General features: G+C 43.0%; 1 protein-coding gene across 4 annotated transcripts in view; it reads left to right on the forward strand.

Moving 5' to 3' along the window:
- CDKL5 (cyclin dependent kinase like 5) overlaps positions 1 to 21,002 on the forward strand; it is a 227,453-nt gene that overhangs the window by 6,681 nt on the left and 199,770 nt on the right. Inside the window, exon 2 of one of the 4 annotated variants that reach the window (XM_054544372.2) lies at positions 1,677 to 1,790. The exons of 1 other annotated variant lie outside the window; for it this stretch is intronic. The gene's annotated coding sequence lies outside the window, so the exon portion shown is untranslated. Of the gene's footprint in view, positions 1 to 1,676; positions 1,791 to 9,370; positions 10,168 to 21,002 lie in introns of those variants that run through there. 2 more of the 4 variants (XM_054544373.2, XM_054544371.2) reach the window with 2 other exon arrangements.

Consider the following 21,002-nt stretch of genomic DNA (forward strand, 5'->3'; position numbering starts at 1 on the left):
CTGAGTAGCTGGGATTATAGGCATGTCCACCATGCCCGGCTAATTTTTGTGTTTTTAATAGAGACAGGGTTTCACCATGTTGGCCAGGCTGGTCTTGAACCCCTGACATCAGGTGATCTGCCTGCCTCGGCCTCCCAAAGTGCTAGGATTATAGGCATGAGCCATCATGCCTGGCCCACCTGGCTAATTTTTGTATTTTTAGTAGAGACAGGATTTCACCATGTTGGCTAGGCTGGTCTCGATCTCCTGGGCTCAAGCAATCTGCCCGCTTCGGCCTCCCAAAGTGCTAGGATTACAGGTGTAAGCTACTGTGCCTGGCCAACCTAGATCTTTTTGTCATCAGACATTGACAAATGAAATCATGTAGATCTTAAAAGATGTCTTTTTTTTTTTTTTTGAGGCAGGATCTCAACTCTGTCACTCAGGCTAGAGTGCAGTGGTGTGATCACCACTCACTGCAGTCTCCACCTCCTCAGGCTCAAGTGATCTCCCACCTCAGCCTCCTGAGTAGCTGGGACTACAGGTGCAGGCTGCCATGCCTGGCTAATTTTTTTGTATTTTGTAGAGATGGGTTCTCACAGTTTTGCTCGGGCTGGTCTTGAACTCCTGGGCTCAAGCCATTCCCCTACTTTGGCCTCCCAAAGTGCTGGGATTACAGGCGTGAACCACTGTGCCTGGTCTAAAAGATGTCCTTAAAAAATATCTTCTGGAGGCCAGGCGTGGGTGGCTCACGCCTGTAATCCCAGCACTTTGGCAGGCCGAGGCGGGCGGATCATTTGAGGTCAGGAGTTTGAGACCAGCCTGGCCAACATTGATACCCCGTCTCTACAAAAAATACAAAAATCAGCTGAGTGCAGTGGTGTGCACCTGTAGGCCCAACCTCCTGGGAGGCTGAGGTGGGAAGATGGCTTGAGCCTGGGAGGCAGGGGTTGCAGAGAGCCAAGATCGTATCACTGCACTCCAGCCTGGGCAACAGGAGTGAAACCCTGTCTCAAAAAAAAAAAAAAAAAAGAAAAAAAATACACTTCTCGGCCGGGCATGGTGGCTCACGCCTGTAATCCCTAGCACTTTGGGAGGCCGAGGCAGGCGGATCACCTGAGGTCGGGAGTTCGAGACCAGCCTGACCAACATGGAGAAGCAATCTCTACTAAAAATACAAAATTAGCCAGGCGTAGTGGCGCATGCCTATAATCCCAGCTACTTGGGAGCCTGAGGCAGGAGAGTTGCTTAAACCCGGGAGGTGGAGGTTGCGGTGAGCTGAGATCGCATCATTGGACTCCAGCCTGAACAACAAGAGCGAGACTCCGTTTAAATAAAAAAAAAAAATTTCACACACAGTATCATTTCATAATGCTTTTTGTATTTTCAAAAGTTCTTGCCTATGCATAATACATAGCAGAATTTAAAGGATCACAACCGCAAATGATATAAATTACCTTGTGTTTGTGGCTTAAATTTTATTTTCATTTGATCTTTTTTAAACCAGCAAATAAAATACAACATTCTTGGTGATATGTTGGGAATGCAGGGAAAATAAATGAAGGTAAAAGTAATGTAATTATTGTGCAAGAAAGTTACTTTCAAATATAAGAGCACAGGGAAACAATTGGTTTTCTTGATTTTAAGCTAATGACATTGTGCATTTTGTTGTTTGGACCTCTAATCCCCCTTGACAGATCCATGCCTAATGCGTGTGTCGTAGAGCAGGCTTCATCAAATTCAGATATTTAGACACTTTGTCTACTTCAGACTGGATTGTGATGGGATTTGCAAACAGCTTAACATGCAAGGTACTGTAACTGCCTTTTCCTGCCTGCATCATTTTCTTCTTAGTTACCTTCTAGGGTGGGCTGGGGAGTAAGGCCAGCTTGGGAACGGGAAGTCTCATCAGCACAGGCTGATCCTCACTTGTGCAGGTTTCTTCCTTTGCTCAGTGTATTGCTTGTGTAGACGGACACTGCTTAGGGATGTTATTTTTTTGGGTACATATAGGAGAGGAATGTAATGGTTTGGTTAGAAGTAAAGTGTTTTGGAAAATGTATCTAATTTTCTTTGCTTTTAGGTGAACATTTCTCTATGAAAAGTGACCCTTATATGTACCAGGCAGGTAAATCAATAACTCCTTGTGTGGTTGGTTGTGTCTGGATTTTTAATGGCAAACAGGTTAGACACACGGCACTGGTCTGATATTAATATTTTACTGTCAGTTCAATCATGACTGGTTTGAAATAGGCATAGGTAACATGAAGTGCCAGTGTAACTTGATTTTGATAGTAAGAACAACTTTGGTTTCTGGAAATTAACAAAACATATATAAATAATATATATTGTTTAAAAAGATTACGTTATTTTAGGTAAGTTGCAATTTTAGATATCGGTTTTAGATTTTGTATTATGGGCCAGGCACGGTGGCTCATGCCTGTAATCCCAGCACTTTGGGAGGCCGAGGTGGGTGGATCCCTTGAGGTCAGGAGTTCGAGACCAGCCTGGACAACAAGGTGAAACCCTGTCTCTACAAAAAATACAAAAATTAGTTGAGCATGGTGGCATGCACCTGTAATCCCAGCTACTCAGGAGGCTGAGTCGGGAGAGTCCCATGAACCTGGGAGGCAGGGGTTGCAGTGAGCCAAGGTGGCACCACTGTACTCCAGCCTGGGCCACAGAGCGAGACTCTATCTCAAAAAAAAAGAAAAAGATTTTGTATTATGTTTAAAGATTAGGTTCTTGGAAGTATGAGATTGTATTTTGATAATTAAAGTAAACATATACAGTCTCATGAGGAAGATATGACAGATAAAAAAAGGTGGTAAGTAATAGTTGAAGAACAACTTACTGACCCGGATTTACCTGATTACCCTGACATTGCTGATTTTAAAAACTAATTTCCTGATGGGTAGAATCCTTCAAAGATTACCAGAGGCTGGGTCAGATGTGACATATCCTAGAATTTATCCACACCCTCAGACATACACCCCACCAAGGTTTGTCAGCGGCTTATAGGGTATATTAACTTTAATTGCTAGTAATTATTATTCCTAATATTACCACTAAATTCAAGTTTAGCAATGCAAATAAAAAGAAAAAATTTGATTTTAATTGTACTTACTGAAAATAGTTGGGGTAGACAAAAGCTAATTTTGTGCAAATAATTATTTTATACTTTATCAATTATTTATTTCTCAAATAATCTGTCCTACATCCTGAGGATCTGTCCTTCATTCATTTAACAAATATTACTTAATGATCCTGTATTGTGTGCCAGACTTTGCTGGAGACTACATGGAGTGATAAAATGTAAGTAGGCCCTGCCCTCAAAGAATTAATTAATTAATTTTTGAGACAGAATCTCACTCTGTCGCCCAGGCTGGAGTGCAGTGGTGCGATCTTGGCTCACTGCCACCTCCGCCTCCTGGGTTCAAGCGATTTTTATGCTTCAGCCTCCCAAGTATCTGGGACTACAGGTGTGTGCCTCCACACCTGGCTAATTTTTGTATTTTCAGTAGAGATGGGGTTTTACTATGTTGGCCAGGCTGATTTCGAACTCCTGACCTCAAGAGATCCACCTACCTTGGCCTCCCAAAGTGCCATGATTACAAGTGTGAGCCGGCCAAATAATTTAGTCTTGAGATGGAGGCAGAGGAGAACTACAGAACACTATGGGAGTGTACTTGACCCTTGAACAACGTAGGGGTTAGGGTGCTGACCCTCACGCAGTCAAAAATCCAAGTATAACTTTTGACCCCCCAAAAACTTAACTACTAAAATGGCCTACTGTTGACTGGAAGCCTTACTGGTAATATAAATAGTCAGTTAACACATTGTTTTGTATGTTATATGTATTATGTAGTATATTCCTACAGTAAAGTAAGCCAGAGAAGAAACTGTTATTAAAATCATAGGAAGAGAAAAGATACTTACTATTCATTAAGAGGAAGTGGATCATTATAAATGTGCTCGTCGTCTTCACATTGAGTAGGCTGAGGAGGAAGAGGAGGAGTTGTCTTGCTGTCTCAGCAGGGGCAGAGGCAGAAGAGGTGGAAAAGGTGGAAGGGGAGGCAGGAGAGGCAGGCACACTCAGTGTAATTTATATTGAAAAAAATCTGGGTATAAGTGGATCCATGCAGTTCAAACCTGTGTTGTTCAAGGGTCAACTGTATGTAACAGGGTAGGCTTGGAGAGTCTGTCCTTGGGGGAAGAGGTGGGAAGGTCGCTCTGAGGAAGTAACATTTAAGTGAGACCCGAAGAATGAGAAGGACCTGGTCTAGTTGGGGAAGTAAGTTTTCCAGACAGAAGGTGCAAATGTGATGAGGCAAGGTGAGAGAGCTGGGGTTTTTGCACAACAGAACCTTTTAAAGAACTGAAAGAGGGCCGGGCGTGGTGGCTCACACCTGTAATCCCAGCACTTTGGGAGGCTGAGGCAGGCAGATCACTTGAGCCCAGGAGTTCGAGACCAGCCTGGGCAACATGACAAAACCCTATTTCTACAAAAACGCAAAATTAGCCAAGTGTGGTGGTATGTGCCTGTAGTCCCAGCTACTCCCAGAGAGTAAGCTGGGAGGATTGCTTGAGCCCAGGAGCTGGAGGCTGCAGTGAGCTGTGATTATGCCACACTGCACTCCAGCCTGGGTGACAGCGAGACCCTTAACTCAAAAAAAAAAAAAAAAAAAAAAAAAAGAACTGAAAGAAATCTAAAACGACTAGAAAATAGAGAAACAGGCATTGAAGCAGAAGTTGGCAACAGGGGCCAGGTCTTGAAAAGGCTTAGTAGGCCATTTTGCTGGGTTTTTGAACTTGTCCTAAATCTCCTGGGAAACGGTTGAAGATTTTAAGGAGGGGTGTGACATGAAATGAAATGCTACAAAACCCAAGAATTTTAGTTCAATGGAACCTTGGTAATTTACCAGAAAGGTCATAATCTCTGCAAGGTAAAATATTCTTCCCTTGTTTCATTAAAATTTTTGTAACTCCTTTCTTGATTGATTGTCGTCTGCAGTACTCCTTTCATTGTTTTTGTAGAAATTCCCTTTAATTTTCTAAAGGTACCTTTTCTTTTATCCCTCACTGTTCTGTTAACCTTATATAGGAATGTCATTTCTATTTATAACTGAATTAGAATATTTTTTCTAACAGCTTTAGCTCTCTTCCATATTTAAACTTAAAATTCTTTCCTGTTTTTTTCCCTCCAGACACCTTTAATCTGCTCGAAGTATTTAATGTTTTAACGAAATGTTTCATTAAATTTGCTTTATTCTTTGTACTTCCAAATACAGTGTCTTAGATCTAGTTTAATATTTCTCAGCATTTATGCTATTTCATGTTTTATGAAATCACATGTGAGCACCCAGAATGTTTTTAGAAAATTTTGTTACTATTGTATAGGAGCACTACTCTTCATCAGGAGCACCATTTTCAAATCTGGTTCACATTCTGTGGCCTTATCTTTTACATTAAATTGGTCTCTGTTAAACATTTTATGTTCAGGTGGGCTTATGTATATATGAGTGCTATAAAGGTGTTATTTTTTATATCCTGATTTGTTTCTTTCTCCAACAATAAATGCCCCTACATGCTGAATTCTTTTTAGGAAATCTTTGCCATACTAAGTTTGTGATTGCCTTGGTGATTGTGTGAGCATTCATTCAAGTCTTTCTTGGTGTAAAGTTGTTAGCTCATGCCTGTAAACAATACTATTGCCCACTGTTCCTCTCCACATATACAAAGAATAACTGCAGCATCACCTCCTTCAAATAGTTCGTTGGAAATCTACATACTGATTCAGCCTTGAATTGAGTTCGCTTTTGCCATGAGTTATTTTCTTTCTTTTCTTTTCTTTTTTTTTGAGACGGAGTCTTGTTCTCTCACCCATGCTGGAGTGCAGTGGTACAATCCCAGCTCACTGCAACCTCCACCTCCTGGCTTCAAGCGATTCTCCTGCCTCAGCCTCCCAAGTAGCTGGGATTACAGGCATGTGCCCCCACACCCGGCTAATTTTTGTATTTTTAGTAAAGACAGGGTTTCACCATGTTGGCCAGGCTGGTCTCAAACTCCTGACCTCATGACCTCATGATCTGCCTGCCTTGGCCTCCCAAAGTGCTGGGATTGCAGGCATGCCTGGCCTGAAGAGGTACACTTAACAGGCACTTAAGGGGACTGCGAAAGGAAATGACTCTTGAGTGCTTGTGAAGAGTCTTAAAGGAAGTCCAGAATGTCAGGTGCAGGTAAAGGGTTTACAGGCAGAGGGTGCATTAAAAGACAAGGATCTGGCTGGCCGCGGTGGCTCATGCCTGTAATTCCAGCACTTTGGGAGGCTGAGGCAGGTGGATCACGAGGTCAGGAGTTCAAGAACAGCCTGGCCAACATGGTGAAACCCCCGTCTCTACTAAAAATATGAAAATTAGCCGGACGTGGTGGCATGTGCCTGTAATCCCAGCTACTCAGGAGGCTGAGGCAGGAGAATCTCTTGAATCCTGGAGGCGGAGGTTGCAGTGAGCCAAGATTGCACCACTGCCCTCCAGCCTGGGCGACAGAGCGAACCTCCGTCTCAAAAAAAAAAAAAAAAAAAGACAAGGATCTAAGGATGGGCATATAAAGCTGGGAGAATTGCAAGAAGTAATGTTTATTTATGTATTACATGCTTTGCTTTGATGCTTGTACCTTAGCTACATCCCAGGATCTTTTGTACTGTAAGCTCCGTGGAGGCATGGAGTGTTGACTGTTGTACCCTCAGTATGTGGCACATTGCCTTGCACATAGGAAGTGCACAATAAACACTTCCCTTATCAAAGGTGCCCCTTTTTGCCCCCCCACCCCCCACCATTTCCTCATGTCTGTATCTTCTTCCTTGTGCAGTGGTATATCAGGTGCCTATCTAGTGGATCCTCCTGTCTGCTTACCCTATAGACATGCCTGTCCTGTGTCTAGTTACCTGTGTAAGATATGTAATTGTTATAATTGGATCCACACTGGTAAATGAGTAGGTGCTAATAGCTCTCTGTGGGGCTCCAGAATCTTTTCTACCAACATTTACAGTATGGCAGATGAAGAAGGGGAAGCCAAAGGTGACAACTACCAGAGTAGTTGTCTGAGCTTTTTTTCAACATCTCCGAGCTTTTTTTCATGATTTATTGTGTGAATTCATTGAAATGCTGAGTTCTAGTCCATAATAGGGGTGTGTGTGTGTGTGTGTGTGTGTGTGTGTATCTACATTGTACAATACAGGCATACTTTGGAGATAGTTTTGGTTTTAGACCACCACAATAAAGCAAATATTGCCATAAAGCAAGTCACACAAATTTTGTGGTTACTGAGTGCATATAAAAGCTTTGTTGGCTGGGCGTGGTGGCTCACGCTATATCCCAGCACTTTGGGAGGCCAAGGCGGGCAGATCACCAGAGGTCGGGAGTTCGAGATCAGCCTGGCTAACATGGTGAAACCCCGTCTCTACTAAATATACAAAATTAGCTGGGTGTGGTGGCTCGCGCCTGTAATCCCAGCTACTTGGGAGGCCGAGGCAGGAGAATCGCTTGAAGCCAGGAGATGGAGGTTGCAGTGAGCTGGGATTGCACCACTGCACTCCAGTCTGGGCGACAGAGTGAGACTTGGTCTCCAAAAAAAAAAAAAAAGCTTTGTTTACACTATACTGTAGTCTATTAAGTGTGCAATAACATTATGTCTAAAAAAAAAAGCACATACTTTAATTAAAAATAATTTTTTGCCAAAAAAGGCTAGCAATCATTTGACCCTTCAGTGACCCATAACCTTTTTGCTGGTGGTGGGTTTTGCCTTAGTATTGATGGTGACTAACTGATCAGGATGGTGGTTGCTGAAGGCTGGGGGATCTGTGGCAGTTTCTTAAAATAGGACAGCAATGAAGTTTGCCATATCTGTTGACTGTTCCTTTCATTGTAGGTTTTTCTGTAGCATACAATGCTGTTTGATAGCATTTTACCCACATTAGAACTACTTCTCCAAGCCTGCTGCTGCTTTATCAACTAAGTTTATAGAATAGTCTATTTTTGAAATAGTCATTTCAAAAATGTATAAGGCATCTTTACCAGTAGATTTCATCTCAGAAAAACAGTTCCTTTGTTCTTCCATAAGCAGCAGCTCCTTTGTCCATTCATGTTTTATCATGAGATCACAGCAATTCAGTCATATCTTCAGGCTCCTCTTGCCTTGGCCTCCCAAAGTGGTAGGATTGTAGGTGTGAGCCACTGCACCTGGCCATATCATTTTTTTTTTTGTTTTTTGGTTTTTTTTAGACGGAGTTTTGCTCTTGTTGCCCAGGCTGTAGCACAATGGCACTATCTTGGCTCACTGCAACCTCCACCTCCTGGGTTCAAGCGATTCTCCTGCCTCAGCCTCCCAAGTAGCTGGGATTACAGGCATGTGCCACCACACCTAGCTAATTTTGTATTTTTAGTAGAGACGGCGTTTCACTGTGTTGGTCAGGCTGGTCTCGAACTCCTGACCTCAGGTCATCTACCCACTTCAGCCTCCATATAATCTTTATGTCTATAAATGGGTATGTCTTTCCTTCTGCTAGGCCGTTAGTGCTGGTATTTGAGTTAATCTAGTTAGGAATTGGTGTAGCCAAGTCCAAGGTTGTACTACTCACCAAATGACAGCCAATAAGTTAAGAGACAAGGTGTTGGGGCAAAGAAAGCAACCTTATTTGGAGAGCCAGCAACCTGAGAAGATGGTGGACTAGTAATGTCCTAAAGAACCATCTTAATATGAATTTTCGCCTCCTTTTATGTTAGAGGAAGAGGGAAGAGGGAGGAGGTTGAGGTCAAGAGATGACTATGATGACCACAGACATCTGTGTGGCAGTGAGGGTCTGTGGAGGTTGTGAAACTTCTTTGTCCTTGGTCAGGTCACAATACTATAAATCTTTAACATGGCTGGGCATGGTGGCTCACTCCTGTAATCCTAGCACTTTGGGAAGCTGAGTCAGGCAGATAACTTGAGCCTAGGAGTTCAAGACCAGCCTGGGCAACATGGCGAAACACCATCTCTATCAAAAATACAAAAATTAGCTGGGTGTGGTGGCACATACCTGTGGTCCCAGCTACTCAGGAGGCTGAGGTGGGAGGATCACCTGAGCCCAGGAGGTCGAAACTGCAGTGAGCCATGATTGCACCACTGCACTCTAGCCTGGGTGACAGAGTGAGACTGTCTCAAAAAAAAATGGAAATCGTTAACAACATTGTTACTTGTGTGTACACTGCCCTTATGTCTTCAGGGGTTAGTTTTCAGAAGGGACTATTTGCTTTAAACTATAAATTGAATTTCTCCCATAGTTAGATGGTTTCACTGGGTGGTGGGGGGGGGTGCTTAGAAGCAAAATGATGTTAGTCATGCTAGGCTTCCTTTTCACTGTTACATTGGGCTGGATTTGAGTTTTTTTGTGTTGTTATGGTTAACCTAGTGTACCCCAGTTTTCAAATTCTCTTAGAGATAATTTGTGATCAGGGTGGGAATTGGTTTACCAGAACATTGTCTGTTCCAGTCTAAATTTCAGGTCTCCCCTTCGAAGCATGCTTTAGTGAGGGTCTCTTTACATACTCTTGATTTTCTCCCGTCCCTTTCTCAGTGGTATTCTGCTCTTACTGTTCCTGGAAGTTTGTTTTCTTGGAGGTGGGGAGGGGTGATAGGATGTGGTCTCTGTTCTTGATTAAGCCTCAGTTTCAGGCCTGACTCTCAGGATCTTGCCCCTTCCCTGGCTGTTGTATTGGGCTCAATGTGGAATCCTACCCCTCTCTGAGGACTTGGGCCCCACCCCTCCTCCCTGCTGCTCTGATTTTTCACTGTTGTCTTAAGGGTAGAAGTAACCATTGTCCTTTCTGTTACAGTGAAGGCTTGTCTTCACTGTAGTGGAGATAGGGGAGAGTGATCTGAGGGTAGGGTCCAGCCTCTCAGGCTTAGCTGCTGCCCACCCCCAGGTTTGCATCACAATGAGCATACCTCAGGACTCTTTAGAGCTCTGAGTGCGTGGGGTGGAGGGGTTGGAGGAGGAAGACCCTGCAGGAAGTTGAGGTATCATATCCTCAAATTCTGTGACCCCCCGTGGTTTCACACTATCTTTTCAGCAAGCCACATTGGATTTCACGCATTTACTGACTCTTCTACCTGTTCTTTTTGGTGTCCAGCTGTACTCTCCAACAGGTGAGCACATGGTCGTCTCCTCTCTCCCTTCAGGTATTCTCCTTAGTTTTTGAGCCAACTGGTTGCTCTGTTGGTTTTTTTGTTTTGTTTTGTTTTATTTTGTTTTTTTGAGACGGAGTTTCGCTCTTTCGCCCAGGCTGAAGTGCAGTGGCGCGATCTCGGCTCACTGCAAGCTCTGCCTCCCGGGTTCACGCCATCCTCCTGCCTCAGCCTCCCGAGTAGCTGGGACTACAGGTGCCCGCCTCCACGTCCGGCTACTTTTTTTGTATTTTTGATAGAGACGGGGTTTCACCATGTTAGCCAGGATGATCTCAATCTCTTGACCTCGGATCCGCCCGCCTCGGCCTCCCAAAGTGCTGGGATTACAGGTGTGAGCCACCGTGCCTAGTGCTCTGTTGGGTTTAAAGAAAGTCTTGAATTTGAAATTAGTTCAGCTCTTTTTCATTGTAGTTCTCTTATTCCAGGGTTTAAGCCAGAAATTTGGTTACTCTTAAAATTTTAACATGAGTGTTTCCTTAAGTCTAAGCTTAATTATTATTCCTGTCCTCCTGAATAAGACCAAGAGTTTGGAATGAATTACTCCTTAACCGTCAGCCCCTCTTCCATGTTAATGTTATTTATGTGTTAGTTTTGCCTTATTTAAGCCACCTTACACCAATAAAAATAGTGAATATTTACTCATGTGTTTTTCAGGTTTCTTTGCTCACCATTCTTCCTTCACTCTATTTCTTCCTTCTTGGTTCAGTTTCTTCCTTCTTTATTAAAAAATGTTCTTAATTATTTCAGTAAGGGCCCCTTAATAGTAAATTTGGTTTTGGTGTTTGTGAAAGTGTCTGTACTTCACTTTCTCTTGAATGATTGTTGAGCTGGGTCCAGAATTTTGGGTTAATTATTTTCCCCGAGTACTTTGATGTTATTCTCTTGTGTTTTGACAAATTTGTAAATTTTTTTTAACTTTTAAGTTTGGGGCTACATGTGAAGTTTTGTTACATAGGTAAACACATGTCACAGGGGTTTGTTGTACATATTATTTCATCATCCAGGTAATAAGCCCAGTACCTAGTAGTTGTCTTTTCTGCTCCTCTCCTTCCTCTCACCCTTCCCCTCAAGTAGAGGGGGATAGATAATCTTATTGTCTTATGTTTTGACAGATTTTTAAATTTTGCTTAACTTTTATTTTAGGTTTGGGGGTACACCCGAAGTTTTGTTACATAGGTAAACACATGTCATAGGGGTTTGTTGTACAGAGTATTTCATCACCCAGGTATTAAGCCCAGTACCCAATAGTCATTTTTTCTGCTCCTCTCCTTCCTCCCATCCTCCATCCTCAGGTAGTCCCCAGTGTCTGTTGTTTCCTTGTGTTCATAAGTTCTTATCATTTAGCTCCCATTAATTTTTAATTTTTTGGTGGAGATGGGTCTCACTTCATTGCCTAGGCTGGTCTGGAACTCCTGGCTTCAAGTGATCCTCCTCAGCCTCCCAAAGATCTGGGATTACATACAGGTGTGAACCACTGTACCTGGCCTAGTTTTATTTGCTAATGAGAAGTCAACAGTCAGTTTAGTTGTAATTTCGTTGTAGGTAGGTAATTCTCTCTCCTCGAGCTACTTTTAAGATCTTTTCCTTGTTTATTTATTTATTTTTTATTTACAGTACTTTTGAGTTGCTGTTTATTTCCTTGTTTTTTTGATCTTCAAGGTTTTTTTTTTTTTGTGATATCTCTAGGTGTGGATTTGTTTTATGTATCCTGCTTTTATTTGATATATTCCATTAGTCTGAGGACCCCTGATGTCTTCAGCTGTGGGAGAAGATCTTAGCCATTATCTTTTAAAATAGTTTTGTCTCCATTTTCCATTTATGGAACCATTATTTAGATATGTTTTGGGATTTTTCATCACATCCTTCATGTTGTTTAAGTTTAATTTACATTTCTGTCTCTTCTGGCTAATCTCTTGACATCTATCATACGGTTCACTAATTTCCTCTTTAGCTATGCAGTTAATTTGTTAACTTATTGAGGGTTTCACTAAAAACATTTGGCTATATATAGTCAAATATATAAATATTGATATTTATACAAATATACAAATATATATGTGTGTACAAACATATATATACATGTTTTAAAGATGGGGTCTTGCTGTGTTGTCCAGGTTGGTGTTGAACTCTTGGTCTCAAGTGATCCTCCCACCTGGGTCCCCCAAAGTGCTGGGATGTACAGGCATGAGCCACTGTGCCCCACCTTGAATATATTTTCAAATTTAAGAATTTCTGTTACATTTTCTTTCAAACTTGTATTTAAGTTTTCTTTCAAATCTGCTTTTAAATTTTCATAAGGGCATTTTCTTTGGACATTTAAAAATATAGTTATGTTTAAGTCCTCTTTGGATTATTTTCTTAGCTGTAATTTTTGAGGAGTGAAATCTCTCATTTGGCTTCCCTTCTTCCCTCCAAGATTTTTGCTGTTTCTCCGTGTGGTGTGCAATATTTGACAGTTTGACAATTGTTTGCCTATGCCCGGGTTGTGGGATGCTCTTTTGGTCTGGTTTTGCATTTGTCTCTGATGGGACCCTTTGGGTTCACTGTGTCTAGAGTGAACTATTCTCTAGAGAATAGAACTGGTCTATTCTCAGATGGGTCTCCAGCACCTGGAAAGTAGTGTAAATTTTGACTCCATATTTGTGTAGAACAGACTTGGGGTTTTCCCTTCTGTTTGGGTCACTTTTTTTTTTTTTGAGACGGAGCCTTGCTCTGTTGCCTAGGCTGGAGTGCAATGGCACGATCTCAGCTCACTGCATCCTCCGGTTCCCGGGTTCAAGTGATTCTCCTGCCTCAGCCTCCTGAGTACCTAGGATTACAGGCGCGCGCCACCACGCCCTGCTAATTTTTGTATTTTTAGTAGAGACAGGGTTTCACCATGTTGGTCAGGCTGGTCTCGGACTCCTGACCTCAAGGGATCCGCCCACCTCAGCCTCCCAAAGTGCTGGGATTACAAGGCATGAGCCACCGCATCCAGCCTGTTTGGGTCACTTTCTCTGCACAGCCCTGGGCTGGTGTTTGTAGCTTTTCTTTTTATTTTTTCACTCAAGGACAGTCCTTTATGTCTTTGTCTTTGTGCTAGTGGTTCACCTCCAGCTTCTTTCCGATGCACAGGCTTCAGGCAACTGATAATACTTTGGCTCTGTGTCTCCACCCAAATCTGATCTCGAATTATAATCCCCACATGTCGAGGGGAGGGACTTAGTGGGAGGTGACTGGATCATGGGGGCGGTTTCCCCCGTGCTGTTCCTGTGAGTTCTCATGAGATCTGATGATTTTATAAGGGGCTCTTCCCCCTTTACACTCTGTGTCCTGCTGCCTTGTGGAGAAGGTGCCTGCTTCCCCTTCTGCCATGATTGTAAGTTTCCTGAGGCCTCCCCAGCCATACGGAACTGGGGATCAATTCAACCTCTTTCCTTTATAAAATAAATTACCCAATCTTGGGTAGTATCTTTAAAGCAGTGTGAGAATGGACTAATACAGGAAACTTCTCCAGTTTCCTGGTCCTATAATCATTTGCATTTGCAGCCCTTGATTTAGAGGGCAGGAGTGAGCAGGTGTTTATCATATGAAGAATCTCATTTAATACGTTTTTCTGTCTTTGCAGCCACTCCTGTCTGTTCTGTTTTCTTCCTGACTGTTGATCAGGAAGTAGTTCTACCAGTTAAGAACAAGAAAGTAGGCTTGTAATCCCAGCGCTTTGGGAGGCCGAGGTGGGCAGATCACCTGAGGTCAGGAGTTTGAGACCAGCCTGGCCAACATGGTGAAACCCTGTCTCTACTAAAAATACAAAAAAAAAAAAAAAAAAAAAAATTAGCCAGAGATGGTGGGCGGGCACCTGTAATGGGAGGCTGAGGCAGGAGAATCGCTTGAACCTGGGAGGCAGAGGTTGCAGTCCGTGAGCTGAGACCACACCATTGCACTCCAGCCTGGGCAACAAGAACAAAACTCTGTCTCAAAAAAAAAAAAAAAAAAAAAAAAGAACCAGGAAGTAGTTATAACCACAGACAACCCCCACCTTGAACAGGTTATTTACCAAAAGTTCATTTGGACATTGATTGTATAGAACACAGTTCACATTATCTGATAGGAACTATGTTATTTAAAAAATGGATTTGTTTCCCAGGTGAACCTGAGGAGTCTGTTCTCTCCATTATGCAGTTGAAATTCATATAGACTTGTGAGTTCTTTGGGACTGTAATCAATATACAGTATGTGATTTCTGTGGGAAGGTATAATACATTTTAACGTTCTCAGTGAAGAAGGGAGTATGCTGTTTTCCAACCCCAGTCGGTATTCCCTGGTGTGACCTGCCAGCTACCAGACCCCAACAGTTGTTACAAACTCTAGCCACTGTCTTCAAATCTGCCACTAAATATCACCACTCATACTCAGCACGTGACCTTGCCTCCACTTCACTGAGAACTTTGAGCCGTCTGGTTGATTTTCTTCACACTTCTACCAGTTTGTCATCCCTGCTTCTCCAGAGTTGCCCTCTCCTCCTGTCGCAGAGGATGAGATGCTGCTTCTGCTGTTTGAGGCAGTCCTTTGCCAGGGGCCTTAGGCTTCACTGCTGCTTCTTTGGCAGTCTTTTCTCATCAGTTATTCCCCTTCATTCTCCCCATTCTGTTCCCAGTGGCTGTCCACTTGGGGAGAAGGGGTGAAGATTTTGCCTCCAGGAGACATTTGGCAGTGTCTGCGGACATTTTTGGTTGTCACAATTGGGGGGTGGTAGTGATGCATGTGCTGCTAGCATCTAACGGGTAGAGGCATGTAGATATCCTACAATGCACAGGACAGCCCCATGACAAAGGATTACGTGGTCCACAATGTCAGTAGTGCCCGGGTTGAGTAATGTTGCTGCATCCTCAGGGTCTCACTTTTGACTCCTTTGTTTTTCTCTGCCCATTATCTTATGCCTAAGATTCTCATCCTAGGAAACCTTCCCTGAACCACATGTCCAATCCTCTCCTAGCTACCTAACTTCTCCCCTTCTCATCGAAACTTCTGAAAGAGCGATTTACACGTAGTCTCTCATTCACTCTTCAAATTTTAGCTGTTGCTTTCTGGCTTCCCACCCCCACCGCTGCTTAAACTGTTTTTGCTGAGAATGCCTGTGACCTCTTGTGTGCTGCATCTAGTGGATTCATTTAGTCCTAATTTTACTTGACATTTTTGTTGCACCTGACACTGTTAATCACTATCCCCTTGAACCAATGTATTCCATTGTCATCCTTGTTCTCCATGTCCTTCTCTTGTATTTCTTTCTCTCCCTCCTGTGTGGGCTTCTTGATGATCTACTTACTCCTTACACACTACTGTTACCTGGTTTTGACTTCTTAGCCAAGAATTATCATAGGTCATTGTCTCCATGAAGTACCTCAGTTACCCCAAGGATTTCAGTTGCACTTATATACAGATGTTTTTCTAAATTTCTAAATTCTTTTTTTTTTTCTTTTTGAGACAGGGTCTCACTCTGTTGCCCTGGCTGGAGTGCAATGGCATGATCACAGCTCGCTGTATCCTCACCCTGTAGAAACGGGGTTTCTCTGTGTTGCCCAGGCTGGTCTCAGAACTCCTGGGTTTAAGCGACCCAACTGCCTTGACCTCCCAAAGTACTGGGATCACAGGCATCAGCCACCATGCCCGGCTTAAATTCTTCCATGACTTTTCCCCTCCAGGCTTTAGTGTCTGTTGTAATCTGCTGGAAATCTATACCTGAATATTCTATAGGTACCTTACACTCAGCATGTCTAATGTGAAGTACATCTTTTCCTCAAACTTCATTTTCTGAGATCCACCTGGGCTCCCAAGACAGACAGTGGAGTCTTGTCCAGTTCATATATTATCTACAGTTGCCAGTGTGATATAAAATATGATTTAGGTCATATCACCTACTTGAAAGTCTGCACTGGTGCTGTCTTGGTAACAGAAAGAGAAAGTAGACTGAATTCCCTTATTTTGCCCATCAGGCTCTCCTTGATATAGTCTCTGCCCACCCACCTCTCCAACCGCACATCATCTCTCCTGCCTCATATGCTATGCTTCGGCACGTATAGGTTCCTATACAATTTTGTTTCAAACTTGATGTCTTTACTTTATGTCTTTTGCCCGGAATGCAGTATTTTTCTATTGAATATGTGGGTTGCTTGCCTTCTGAGTGGTGAGATTCCCCATTTCTCATGGAAGCTACAGTTAATTGGCACCTTGCCCCACTTCTGTGGCCTCAACATTATGAGGAGTAAGGATGTCTGAATTATTTCAGAGAGCCAGGGCTTGGTAAATGCTGCATTAGTCTTGTTGAAAGAAGGTGGGGAGGGGACATTGGCAAGGGTGTTTCACAGCTCTTCAGTTATTTCTTTCCTCAGTCCCTACTTCCTCTATTTTATTACCTTTCAGGGGTTCTTCTGGAAAAATGTATCTTTTGAGGGAGAGCCTCTTTTCTTTATTTTTTAAAATTTATTTATTTATTTTTGAGACGAAGTCTCACTCTGTTGCCCAGGCTGGAGTGCAGTGGCACGATCTCAGCTCACTGCAACCTCTGCCTCCTGGGTTCAAGCAATTCTCTGCCTCAGCCTCCCGAGTAGCTGGGATTACAGGCGCCCGCCACCATGCCTGGCTAATTTTTTTGTATTTTTAATAGAGACAGGATTTCACCATCTTGGCCAAGCTGGTCTTGAACTCCTGACCTCATGACCCACCTGCCTTGGCCTCCCAAAGTGCTGGGATTACAGGTGTGAACCACTGCGCCCGGCCTGAGAGCCTGTTTTCTTTGGGCTTTGCCATCTATTTTAACTTGCTTCAGTGCTCCTTGGAATTCCTCACTGATCTATGTGCTGAGAGCATCTCCTAGATTCCCAGGGCTGCTCTGGATTAATTTTTTATTTCTTTTGCTTATTTCACTGAGTTTTGTTGTGGCAGGAAAGGTAAATATGTGTTTGGTCAGCCATTTTAAAGTAGAGCTTCAGTGCCCTGTCCTCGTGGATTTCCCCCTTTTCTCTATTGTAGACATCATGGCCGAGAATGTCTTTTAAAGTGAATCATTGTGTACACCTTTGATCACTTTATTAAGATACTGGCCTTATATCCTGCCCTTCCCCCCTGCCGCCCCCCCCCCCCCGCCCCCCAGAATCACTGGGTGGTGATGGTAGATGATTCACATGGGAATGTGCTGTATTTGTGAAGGATGTAGAGGAAATACTGCTGATTCTCCTGAAGGAAAAGTCTGTTAATTTTTCTCTGTTGGCTATTCTGGCCGCATGGTTTCTCCTTATTGTTTTTTTGTTGGATTTTAAACATTACCAGTAAGATTGAACATTTATACGATTCATTTGTTGCCCATTTATATTTTTTCCTGCATTTTCTTTTCATGTTAATAAAAGTTTTTTCCCCTTAATACGATTCCCTTAATTCTTTTTTTTTTTTTTTTTTTTTTTTTTTTTGAGATGGAGGCTCGCTCTGTCTCCAGGCTGGAGTGCAGTGGTGCAGTCTTGGCTCACTGCAACCTCTGCCTCCCATGTTCAAGCGATTCCCCTGCTTCGGCCTTCCGAGTAGCTGGGACTACAGGCGCATGCCACCACGCCCAGCTAATTTTTGTATTTTTAGTAGAGTTGGGGTTTCACCATGTTGGCCAGGATGGTCTCGATATCTTGACCTTGTGATCCGCCCGCCTCGGCCTTCCAAAGTGCTGGGATTACAGGCATGAGCCACTGTGCCTGGCCCCCTTAATTCTTTTGATGTGAAATAAGCAGATGCTGCCAAATGTAAGATATGTTGCTCAGTTTTTAGTCTAGATTTATGATGTTCTGATTCTTGGAAAATGAAAATCTACTCCTGGTTTTTTGGTTAATACATACCTCATGCGGTGGCTGTGAAAATTAAACTAAATAACATAGGTGAAGTGCCCAACACAGTACTTGGTACATAACAGGCAGCAGTAAATACTAGTTCCTGTTATTCATTCTTTCTTCTTTGCCAGATTATTAAAATGACTACAGTACTCCATACCTTAGACAAAAAGTTGTTTTTACTGAACCCTTGTTCGATGAAGGGGCAGTATGCCAAATACCTTGAGGGATACAGAGATGTTTTAGGCTGCTTCCTGTCCAGGGATAAATATTAGCATACTATACATATAGTTACATTTTGAGGCTTTTTTTTTGAGACAGAGTTTTGCTCTTGTTGCCCAGGCTGGAGTGCAATGACACAGTCTTGGCTCACTGCAACCTCTGCCTCTTGGGTTCAAGCAATTCTCCTGCCTCAGCCTCCCAAGTAGCTGCAATTACAGGCGTCCGCCACCATGCCTGGTGTTTTCTTGTGTTTTTAGTAGAGATGGCGTTTCACCATGTTGGCCAGGCTGATCTCAAACTCCTGACCTCAGGTGATCCGCCTGCCTCGGCCTCCCAAAGTGCTGGGATTACAGGTGTGAGCCACTGTGCCTGGCCTTTTTTTTTTTTTTAAACATGCTGTTGTGAAAACCTTTCAGTCTTTTAACTGTTACTTTATTTGAGCACAGAACACTTTAAAGTTTGGTTGCCACGTTTAATCCATGACACCTCTGTGAGAGTAGTTATTAGTTCCATTTTATAGATAGGGGCCCTGAAGGGTGGCAGGAGTAAAAATAGGGTATATTGGGATGTAGAAGAATGCTAACCATTATTGTTTCCAACCTTGGTAGGTATAGAGTAAATACTTGTTGAATGAATAAATGTTCTTTTATAAGTTGTATATTAAGCCCATACCTAAATCTTACCTCTACTTCTTTTCTTTTTTATTTTTGAGCTGGAGTTTTGCTCTTGTTGCCCAGGCTAGAGTGCAATGGCACGATCTCGGCTCACTGCAACCTCCGTCTCCCGGGTTCAAACGATTCTCCTGCCTCAGCCTCCCGAGTAGCTGGGATTACGGGCACCCGCCACCACACACAGCTAATTTTTGTATTTTTACTAGAGGTGGGGTTTCTCCATGTTTGTCAGACTGGTCTTGAACTCTCGACCTCAGGTGATCCACCCGCCTTGCCTCCCAAAGTGCTGGATTTATAGGCGTGAGCCACCGCGCCCAGCCAATATCTCTACTTCTTATAGTTTTATTCAACCCCTTCTATGTTTAATTTAATTGATTAATTTTTTTGAGACAGGGTCTCACTCTATTGACCAGGCTAGAGTGCAGTGGCATGACCTTGGCTCCCTGCAGCCTTGCCTCCCTGGTTCAAGCAATTCTCCAGCCTCAGCCTCCTGAGTAGCTGGGACTACAGGTGTGCGCCACCATGTCCTGCTAATTTTTGTAATTTTTTGTAGAGATGGGGTTTTGCCATGTTGCCCAGGCTGGTCTCAAACTCCTGATCTCAAAATGATCCACCTGCCTCGGCCTCCCACAGTGCTGGGATTACAGGTGTGAGCCACCATGCCCGGCCCCCTTTTATATTTTATCTGACAAAAATAAGCATTAACATTTAATGGTTGATAGGGAGGACATTGGAAGTCGGAGGAGAGGTAACCCACACTGTTTTATACATAATAAAAAGGCATTAAGGGAAGGTATATGTGCTGATACTGATTTAACTTTTTGCCCTTGTGCTGATTCTTTGCAAGACTACTTTTCTGGTTTCTGTAACAACTGCAAAAGGCTTCCCAAGTTTGGGGCTAGGGTAAATGGCTCAATTTGTTGCACTCTAAGGATGATTGTGTTAATAGATTTTTCATTCTGATCTCTAGTAGAGTAGGGAAAATCAGTTATAATTAGGCTCAGACTCAAGGGGAAAACTTTAGGTAGATGAATTTCATAATATACAAACTTTAACAGAATAAGTGATTACTGTCTCAGAGTTTACTCTGTATTTAGCTGTCTGTAGTTGGTTGTCTTAGATAGTGAAATATGGTCTTTTAGTAAAAATGGTAAGACCCCTGTATAGGATTTGAAGTAGGACATCCATGAGCTTATTTCAGGTAGTAAGTAGTATTAACACATCTCTTTCACTCTCCACATGGAACACTGCATTTAGTTGTTTTTTTTTTTTTTTCTTTTTTTTTTTTGAGACAGTGCCTCACTCACTGTGCACTGCCCAGGCTGGAGTGCAGTGGTGCAATCTTGGCTCACTGCAACCTCCGACTCCCACATTCAAGCGATTCTCCCACCTCAGCCTCCCAAGTAGCTGGGATTACAGGCACACGCCACCACGCCTGGCTAATTTTTGTTATTTTTAGTGGAGATGGGGTTTTGCCATGTTGCCCAGGCTTAGATATTCTTTTTCTGTGTTTCTCCTCAAGTGTATGGTTCTCTGGTTTGTGAATTCACTGGGTGGTTGTGATATGCAGTCAGTAAAATGATAAACATGAAAGCACTTTGAAAATGATTTAATGTCATTGCATGGAAGTGATATAGTATCATTGCATCACTATTTATAATAGTCCTCAAGTGTTTTGTTTTGTTTTTTTTTTTTTTGAGACTGTCACCCAGGCTGGAGGGCAGTGGCATGATCTTGGCTCACTGCAACCTCCACCTCCTGGGTTCAAGTGATTCTCGTGCCTCAGCCTCCCTAGTAGCTGGGATTACAGGCGTGCACCATGACGCCTGGCTAATTTTTGTATTTTTTTGTAAAGATGGGGTTTTACCATGTTGGACAGGCTGGTCTCGAACTCCTGACCTCGTGATCCACCTGCTTCAGCCTCCCAAAGTGCTGGGATTACAGGCATGGGCCACTGGGCCTCAAGTGTTTTTAACCACATTTGAGTGCCCTCTTCTTTTTGGTCACACAACTTTACTGTAACCCCACTAATTTTTTCAGATGTAGTTCATATACT

This window comes from Pongo abelii, chromosome X, assembly GCF_028885655.2.
Source record: "Pongo abelii isolate AG06213 chromosome X, NHGRI_mPonAbe1-v2.0_pri, whole genome shotgun sequence".
Taxonomy (NCBI): domain Eukaryota; kingdom Metazoa; phylum Chordata; class Mammalia; order Primates; family Hominidae; genus Pongo; species Pongo abelii.